This window comes from Marmota marmota, unplaced genomic scaffold (assembly GCF_001458135.2).
Source record: "Marmota marmota marmota unplaced genomic scaffold, marMar, whole genome shotgun sequence".
Taxonomy (NCBI): Eukaryota; Metazoa; Chordata; class Mammalia; order Rodentia; family Sciuridae; genus Marmota; species Marmota marmota.
The window spans coordinates 3,996,744-4,006,961 of NW_025999946.1; the positions used below are offsets into that span (position 1 = coordinate 3,996,744).

Below are 10,218 nucleotides of genomic sequence, written 5' to 3' on the forward strand. Positions count from 1 at the left end.
TGTAAATCAATGGATGTGTAACTGATGTGATTCTGCAATCTGTGTATGGGGTGAAGGTGGGAGTTCATAACCCACTTGAATCAAAGTGTGGAATATGATATGTCAAGAAATTTGTAATGTTTTGAACAACCCACAATAAAAAATTGAAAAAAAAAATTGGGTGTGTTAAAGCCAAAAAAGACATAAAATCACTGTTGATCCAATATTATTCGAACACTGTTAAATTTTTTAACTTATATTTTTACGGATGTCTTTTATGGGTGCATGTACAATTTTTTCAAAATTGAGATACCAGCTACATGCTTTCTGGTCAACAAACTATGCCAATTTTTTGTGTCAACTTTCTATTCTATTCATGCCAAGAGACTAGGGTGTAACTCAGTGGTATGGCAAGTACTTAGCATACTCAAGGTCCCCAGCACCCAATAAATTAACACATCAGCCAAGCCATCCTAGAAAAAATGCTTTCTTTAACAGTTTAAGAGGCTTTCTGGAAGCAATACTTTTTCCACCTCTACTTACCCACTGTGTACCAGATACTGTGCAAAGTAATGTGCACAGGCTACCTATGATCATCACAACATGGGACTGTAAACCACTCTGTGGCAATAACCGGTGTGCCATCAGGCCTCCACAGGGCCCATCGCAGTGTGAAACCACATAGGTGAAATAACAGTTTGGGATGAAAAAAAAAACTGAAATAAATGTAGATCTATTTTTTATCTATGAAAATAAGATTTTAATGAATATATTGTTCTGTAGTTCAGGTTCTCATTTATAACCATATTTTCATATCAATAAATATTAAAGAGCAGCAGCATCCTTACAGTAGTGCATGGTATTCCATGAAGTGACCTCCATTTATTATCCAATCTCTAATTACTGGATATTTTGCTTGTTTTAGCTGTTCACTGTGGTGAACAAAACTATAATGAATGTCACTGTGCATAGATCTTTGTGCCCTTGTCCAGCAATTTCCCTAGAACATGTTCTTAGAAGTAGAATTGCTAGATCAAAGTGTTATGAGCATTTTTAAGACTTTTGATACTGTTCAAATGCCGCAAGAAAGATTGAACAAACTTACACCCCACCAGTAGGGACGAAAGTCATGTTTCTTGCACCGCATACAATTACTATTATTTTTTGGGTTTTTTTTTTAGTTATAGATGGACTTTATACTTTACAAAATAAATAACTTTATTTTGCTTATTCATTTTTTTAATGTGGTGCTGAGAATGGAACCCAATGCCAGGCAAGCGCTTTGCCACTGAGCCACATCCCCAGCCCCCAATTACTATTATTCTAAATCTTGTGTCATTTATTTTCATTCTTTGTCTATACAAAAAGGTGGCCCAAGAGGGCTTTTTGACTCACAGAGCTTCACAGCCCACCTCCCCACTGGCTTGGAAGAAATACAGAATGGTCAACTCGTGAAGACTTATGGGCTCTTTATAATTTAAATAGCATCAAAATGTTTAAAACTGTTTGCCACCACACTATTCCCCTTTGCCCCCTGGTCTCCCGCTTTCCACCCAGTGACTGCCTCCCTAAGGACGTCACCAGATGTGGCCCAAAAGGCTTGGCTCATCACAGGCAGTGCCTGCCCCAAGTGTTAGCAGAAGAGATAACACCTCTGTGGACACTCTCCTTGACTGTTTTTTTTCAGTACCAGGGGTTGAACCCAGGGGTGCTTTACCACTGAACTATATCCCAGCCCTTTTTATTTTTTATATAGAGACAAGGTCTCACTAAGTTCCTGGGGTAGCCTCAAACTTGCAATTCTCCTGCCTTAGCCTCCTGAGCAGTTGGGATAATAGGTGTGTACCACAGTGCCCAGTTCTCCTTTGCTCTTGACAAAATATCTCCCCTATCAACATGTTGCAGTGCCTCAAACTTCTACCATCAGTAATACACAATAAGCAGGTTTTTAAACACTCTGAGGTTAGCTTGGGAGGCATTTTATAATTAGTTTTTCTGAGGCTCTCCCAGCTTCTTTTCAATGCTCCTTTCTCAACTACAGCCAAGTTACTCAGTACATTTTTGACATCCCAAAATTTGAAATCCCAATTTTAGCCCCCTTTCCCCTCCTCTGACACGGTTTCCTAGAAGAACTTTTTAGTAAGTATGTGGCTTAGTCTATTTTGTGTTGCTATAACAAAATACCTGAGACTAGATACTTCATAAAGAAATAAAGTTTATTTTGGCTCAAGGGCTTGGAGGCTAAAAAGTCCATGAAGACACACTCTGTGTCATAATATGGCAAATGGTATCACATGGTGGGAACACTTTTGAGAACAGAAAGCAGCGCAGGAAAGAGGCCGAAACACCAAGAGTGACATTGCTTTGTAACAACCCACTCTCATGGTAACTAATCCAACTCACTCCTGGGAGACCTAAGCCACTCTCTTGAGAAAGACACTGATCCATTCATGAGGGTTGATTCCCCATGAGCTAATTAATTATCTCAACAGGTCCCACCGCCTCTCAACACCATCATGTTAGGAATCAAATTCCAACATGAGTTTTGGTGGGGACAAACCACATCCTAACTATAGCAATGACAGAATCACCTTCCTTCTCCAAACAGACCTAACTTTCCTGGATGGAGGAGATACTGCAACAGCTCTTGACAAAGAGAGGGAGGCAAAGGACGAGAGTAGCCTGAGACTCTCAGTGGGGACCACTGAAGTTGTCTCGCCCTCTAATGAGAACCTCAAGGCAGGGTACACAGCTGGTGCTCAACCTATGTTTGTTGTTTCTCCAAACAATAGATAATTCCCACGGGCATATCCCTATGATGACACTTTTGTTATTTTTTCTTTATTCTCTGTATCTATTTCCTCTCTCTTCAGAAAATGCCAGGTTCCAGGCACCTCTCCAGACCCTCAAAATTCTCAGAAGAGAAAAGGAGGAAGGACGAGAGCCCAAGTATTGCTCCTTACTACCCAGAAAGGTCAAGAGAAAGAAGGCCTGGCTCTCCCTAACAGAATCCCCTCTTCCACTTGGACCAGAGTACAGCTCATTGTAATCATCACTAACATTTATTTATGTAATCCTTACAAAGTGACAAGCCCTCTGTTAAGCACTTTACACACATTGTCTCACTTAAATCATATGTTTATCCTTATTTAACTGATGAGAAAGGAAGACTCAATTTTTTGGTTTTGCAGGGTTTAGGCTACAGTCTGAAGGAAAAGTAAATTCTGTGGACTTTGGGTGCATGGGTAATGAAATGCTAAGGGCAGACGCTGAGTCTTATTTATGGGTGTATCCCCCATAAGCATTTAGTGTAGTACCTGGCCCAGGGTAGGTGCATGGAAGATGACCTATAAATTCTCTTCCCCTTTGTGGGTTTTAGTATTTTCATCAGAAAAAGAAGAGGTCTGGACTAGATGACCCCAAAAAGTGCCTTTTGTTCTGCAAGGCGCTGGACACTGGATCTAAGGGACCTTTCCTTAATGGTTCTCTGGCTTTCTGCCCCTGCACTCTTAGGGTTGGCAGAATTCTAAGGATGGCTCCCCAAGATTCCCACCCCCAATTGTTCAAATACTAATCTAGGTGCTGATGTGAAGGGATTTTCCAGGTAAGGGATTTCAGTTTTGAATTTCTACTGTGTCCCAGGTTCTCCATTAGAGGCCTGTACATAATTGGGAGCAAAATTGTGTGGAATAGACAAAGTGAGCAGGAGTGTGGGGGAGGAAAATCAGTGTGCACCGGAGATGCTGAGTAGTTACCATGGAAGACCTGGAGCCTGGAAGCTGGATAGATTCAGAATGGCAGAGGAAGGGGAAGGGGTAGAAATATTCTAGGTAGATGGTAACACAAAGGAACTGAGGGAGGAATGAGCATGGGTTGGCCACTGTTGAGGGAACCCCAGGTTTCTCCAGACCCACATCTGGAAACCAGCTACCGTGCCAAGCAGCCAAGAAAATAGGTTAGAAGTATGTGTCTTGAAAGGAATGGGGGCTCTTAGTCTTGGGAAAAGGGAAGTAAAAAAAAAAAAGGAAGATCTGGTAGAAGTATAAGGAGGAGGACAGAAAAAATACCTGGGAAAGTTTGCCATGAACAGATGCAAGTTAAGATAAAGGAATGGAGCCCAGGGGAGGGGACAAAGGTAGAAGCTCATGCCTGTGTCCCCACTCATACCACCATGGAAGGGAGGGCAAAGCGATAGCCCATCAGTGTCTGAGCCTTGTGTGATCTGCCAGGAGATTATCTAGGCCTGGATTATGAAGTCTGGACCTTGAACAGATAGGCCTGCTACCAAGGAATGCCCACAATGAAAGGCAAGGGCATTGTGGTGATTAAAGGCAGGTTGGGGCTGGACTTCAGTTGGTCTTGAAAGCCACAATGTAAAGCAGGGGTGTTCGATCTTGGCTGAACACTGGAATTACCTGGTGATCTCTTTAAAATACTGATAAGTAGATCTCACTTCAAAAAATCTGATGTAGTTGGCCTGGGTCAGCTGTGGTCTCAGGAGTTTTAAAAACACCCTGGTTACTCTAGCATGCCACTAAGGCTGAGAACTACAAATGTAGGGTTTGGACTTCATCCAGTCGCCAGGAAAAGTCCATTAATGATATACATCATACGATGGAAGAGAACTGGAAAGAAAACCTAGTCAGAGTGAAGATAATAATAGCAAACACCAATACAAAAAAAAGTATTTTGTATTCCAGTTTTCCAGGCACTTTTCTAAGTACACACACACAATATCACTAGAAGGTAGATTCTATATGTCCCCACTTTAGAAATATAAAAACTGAGGCTCAGAGTTGACACCTTATTCCCAGTCACATAGCAAGATAATGATAGAATTGAAATTTGAACCCTGAAAGTTTGACTCCAAAGCCCATGATATTAATTTTGCTTTTGCCTGTGGTATATTGTCTTGTGTCAGACAAACACCTTTGCCAAAAACAACTATAAAAGAAAGTTTAAGCATGAAGAGAAGTTACCAGGACAATGAAGATTTGAAAGGCCAAGAACACAAAGGGAAAATGAATGCATTCATATGAACCAGACATCAGATGGCATGTTTCTCTAGAAGGCATTTACAGATATGTATGCAGTTGAGGGACTGAGAAGTTGATAAGAAATTTCAGCAGTTTCCTGTAATTCATGGGGGTGGGGAGGGGGGAATTGAGTTCTGGGCCATTGTAAGCAAAGGAAACTGGAAAATAACCCTGGGGTTAAGTTGGGACCCTTGATGAGTTATAGCTAAAAAAGAAGGCCTAATCTTATTTCTAGCATATATGAATAGGTCAGTCATTACAAAAGCTAAAATCCAGATTTAAACCAATTCAATCCAAGAAGAGATTAAGGTAATCTGACCTTGATCTAGTTGAGACAAGAGCAAATCCTCTCTAGAGGAAGATAATATTATCTAGAAGCACAAATCTTCATGATAATTTTTTATCCATGATGTCAAGCATTTAATAAAAAATTATCAGACTTACCAGGAGACAAGACCAAATGACAAAACACCAGAGAGAAAGACCAAATAATACAAACAGACTTACAGGTGATTTATACATGGGAATTATCAGATACAATTTTAAAATAACTAGCTTCAATATATATTTTTTAATTTTTTAAAATATTTATTTTTTTAGTTATAGGTGAACACAATGTATTTATTTTACTTTATGTAGTGCTGAAGATTGAACCCAGTGCTTCACGCATGCTAGGCGAGCGCTTTACCTCTGAGCCACAACTCCAGCCCCTTCAATATATTTTTTTTAATATTTATTTTTTTGGTGTAGATGGACACAAAACAATGCCTTTATTTTTATGTGGTGCTGAGGATCAAACCGGAGTCCCGCCCATGCTAGGCGAGTGCTCTACCGCTAAGCCACAATCCCAGCACCCCCTTCAATATATTTTTAAAAATTAATTTCAAGTGGAGATTATTAGCGGAGAACTGGAATCTATTGAAAAAATGGGAGCAAATACAGAAAAACTGAAAAATATAATAACTAAAATTAATAACTGGATAGGTCAGTTTAATAGTAGTAGACACAACTGAAGGGGGGACCAGAAAACTAGAAGACACATCTGTAGGAAACACACAGACTGAAGCAAAATGGAAAATAAAGAAAGGAAATTAAAGCCTTACAACAGAGTGAAAAGGCATAACTTATGTGTAATTGGAGTCCCAAAGGGAGAGAAAGAAACTAAAGCAAGAGCAATATTTGAAGAGATCATTAACTAAGAATTTTCCAAAAGGGAAAAAAATTAAGCCACATATTTAAGAAGTGTTAGAAAGTCAAGGCAGAATAAATTCAAAAAAAAAAAAAAAAACCACACCCACACATTTGGCACATCAAGGTAAAACTGCTAAAAAAAAAAAAAACCTTTTAGAGAGATGATGGGGAGGAGAGAAAGAGAGGGCCTTCAAATTAGTAATAATAACCCACTTCTCCATTAAAAAAAATGGAGGACAGATAATGAGAGTATCTTCAAAGTTCAGGGCAAAAATAATTGCCAACTTACTGTTATATCTTTCAAAAATATCCCTTAAAAATAAATAGAAAACAAATACATTTCCAATCAAACAAAAGTTGGATCATTTATAACATCAAAAAACAAGAAGAACAAGGCTGGGGTTGTGGCTCAGCGGTAGAGTGCTCACCTAGCACAGATTTATTTATTTATTTATTTCTATGTGATCCTTGGAACCACATAGAAATAAATAAAATAAAGGTATTGTGTCCAATTACAACTAAAACAATACTAAGAAAAAAAAAGAAGAAGAAGCAGGAATAGTGAAGAAAGATTTACTGGCAGAAGGAAAATAATACTAGATAAAATATCAAAGATTCATGGAGGAATGAAAAGCAATAAGAATGATAAAAATATGCATAAAACTAAAATGAACACATTGTCTACATAGAAAATTCCAAAGAATCTACCCTCCAAAAATCTCCTACAACTAAAAACTCAGTTTAGTCAATTACAGGATACAAGGTCAATATAAAAAACTCAATTGTATTTCTAAAAATTAGCAATGAACATTGGAATTCACATTTTTAGAAGCAATGCCAATTACAATAGCACCAAAAATGATACTAGTTAAATCTCACAAAATATATTCAAGATCTCTGTGTTGAAAACATTGATGGAAGCAATCAAAGAAAACCTAAATAAATACAAAGATATGTCATGCTTGCAAACTGAAAGAATCAAATTGTTAAGAATACAATTCCTTTCAAATTGATCTATCGATTCAATATATTTCCAATCAAAATCTCAGTATATTTTTCTAGAATCACAAGTGACTAAGTGGACTGTGGAATGTACACAGGAAAGGCACAGGAATCTAGAATAAACAAAGTAATTTTGAAACACAAGAACAATGTTGAAGGATTCAAAACCCAAATTCAAGACTGACTTTTGACTACTATAATCAAAACAGTGTTTTATTGGCAAAAAGATAAACACATAGATCAATGGAATAGAATAAAAAGTCTAGAAACATATCTACATAGACAACTGATTTTTGACAAAGGTGAGAAGGCCATTCAGTGGAGAAAAGACAGTCATTTCAACAACTGGTTCTTGAACAACTGGATGTTCATATTCAAAAAGGAGAAGGAGGAGGAAGGATGGGGGAAGAGAAGAGTGAAGATGAAAATTGAAGAAGACAAAGATGAGGAAGGAGACGGAGGAGAAGCAGAAGGGAAAGAGGAAGAAGGAGGCGAAAGAAGAGGAGAAGCTTAACTCATATCTCTCACCTTATACACAAATTAACTCAACACTCCTAAGTACCCCCAAGATAATTAAAAGCACATGTTCACAGCAAAAACTTGTACATGAATGTTCACAGCAATATTACTAATAATAGCTAAAAAGTGAAAACAACCCAATGTCTTTAAGATGATTAATGGGTAAATGTGTATATCAACACATGAAATATCATTGTATTCCAACCATAAAAAGGAATGGAGTACTGACACATGCTACATAAGAAGTGAATCTTGAGTGGGACGCAGTGGCACACACTTGTAATCCCAGAGGCTCAGGAAGCTGAGGCAGCAGGATTGCTAGTTCAAAGTCAGCCTCAGCAAAAGCAAGGCACTAAGCAACAGAGTGAGACCCTGTCTCTAAATAAAACACAAATTAGGGCTGGGGATGTGGCTCAGTGGTTGAGTGCCTCTGAGTTCAATTCTTGGTACTCCCCGCAAAAAAACTAAATCTTGAAAATATTATGCCAAATAGAAGGATCTACAGAGACAAAGATGCTGTAGTAGTTGCTTAAGGCTAGGAGTAGGGGGAATAGAGGGTCACTGCAAATGGCATGAGACTTCTTTTTCAGATGATGAAGTGCTCTGGAATTAGTGGTGATGGTTGCACAACTTTGTGAATATACTAAAAACCAATGAGTTGTACAGTTTCAGTGGGTGAATTTTATGGTATGTAAATTGTATCTCAAAACAAAACCAAAAAAAAAACAATTCAAAATGTATCACAAGGCTGAAAGTACAATGAAAAACTAAAATTTCTCAAAGAAATACAAGAGAAATTCTTTATGATCCTAGTTTAGACAAAAAGTTTCTAGATACTAAAACCATGATCCATAAAAGCATTATTCACAAAAAAGACAGAAATTTATTAAAATTAAAAACTCTTGCTTTGCAAAAGACATTGTTAGGAAAATGCACAAGCAAACCACAGACTGGAAGAAAACATTTGTAAATCATATTTCTGACAAAGACTTGTGTATCAAATGAATAAGGTATGTTCAAAACTCAACAATAAGGAAACAAGCAACCTAATTTGTAAAATGGCAATAGTTCTGAACACACACTTCACCAAAGAGGATATATAGATGACTAATAAGCACATGAAAAGAGTTCCACATAATTAGTCATTAGGGACATGCAAATTAAAACAACCATGAGATTCTATAACATACATATTACAGGGACTTAAATCAAAAAGACTGACTGACAATACCAAGTCCTGACAGGGATGTAGAGTAATTGGAAGTCTCAAATATCAATGTGCAAATGTAAAATAGTACAACCTCTTTGGGAAACAATTTGACAGTTTCGTTAAAAATTAAACAGACACACAATATGAAGGAACAATCCACTCCTAGGTATTCACTCAATATAATGAAAACTTATGCCTATGATAAATGAATATTTACAATATTTCCCCAGACTGGAAGCGACTCAGATGTCTTTCAGCTAGCAAATTGATAAACACTGTATGATACAACTATGCAATTGAGTACTACACAGCAATAAAAGGGACAAACTATTGATTAATACAATAATACGTATGAACTTTAAATGCATGTTGCTATGTGAAAGAAGAGCCATAAGACTACATAGGATAACAGATATGTGATTTTCAGGACTTAGAGCTGGAAAGATAGTTGACAATATGGGGATAACACGAGGCAGTTTGGGGAGTAATAGATGACTCTAATTTAAGGTAGTGGTGGTATGAGTTTGGCAAAACCCATAGAACAGTGTGCAATGGCAAATGAAGTTCACTCTGTGAATTTTCAAAAATCAACCAGGATATAGGGGAAACCCAAAGTGAAATATCAACTATAAAAAATGAAAAATTAATATCATTTCTATAGAAAAATTATGTCACAAGGGATCCAAAATGTGGGAATAAAACTAAAATAGATGAAAACAGAAGCATAAAAAGTTGGAGGTGATAAATGGAGTAAAAGTATTTCAAGGCCCTTGCCTGGTAAAAGTGGTAAAGTATTATTTCATATAGAATTTAATAAATCAAAGACATATATTGCTTGCTGTAGAATAATTGCTAAAATAATAGTAAAAGAATATGCAATTAACAACATATTAGGAAGGAAATGCAATAATAAAATACTTGCCTAGTCTAAAGCAAGAAAAGAAATGAGAGCAAAAGAATTGCAAAACCATGGGAATAAACAGAACAAATATTAACATGGTAAATGTAACCCTAACTGTATTAGTGATCCCGTTAAATGTCAGTGAGCATTACAGCCGGATCTGGAATGTCCCCCAAAGGCTTGAATATCGGAGACTTGGTCCCCAACAGAAGTGGCACTATTGGGAGGTCGTGGAAACTTCAGGAAGCGAGCCCTAGTTAGAAGAGATGGGTCACTAGCAGTGCACCTTTGAAGGGTGTGTTTTGTCCCTGGCCCCAGCTATCTTCCATCTCTTTTTCTTTCTGTCTCCTCCCTTCCCCCTTTTCTCTAGGTCTCTTTTC

General features: G+C 37.7%; 1 long non-coding RNA gene across 1 annotated transcript in view; it reads left to right on the plus strand.

Annotated features, from left to right (window-relative positions):
- The window catches only part of LOC125616474, a 55,597-nt gene extending 49,980 nt beyond the window's left edge, over positions 1 to 5,617 (plus strand). Inside the window, exon 4 of the long non-coding RNA XR_007347101.1 lies at positions 2,853 to 5,617. This is a non-coding gene — a long non-coding RNA (uncharacterized LOC125616474). The remainder of the gene's footprint in view (positions 1 to 2,852) is intronic.
- The last annotated feature ends 4,601 nt before the right edge of the window (positions 5,618 to 10,218 follow it).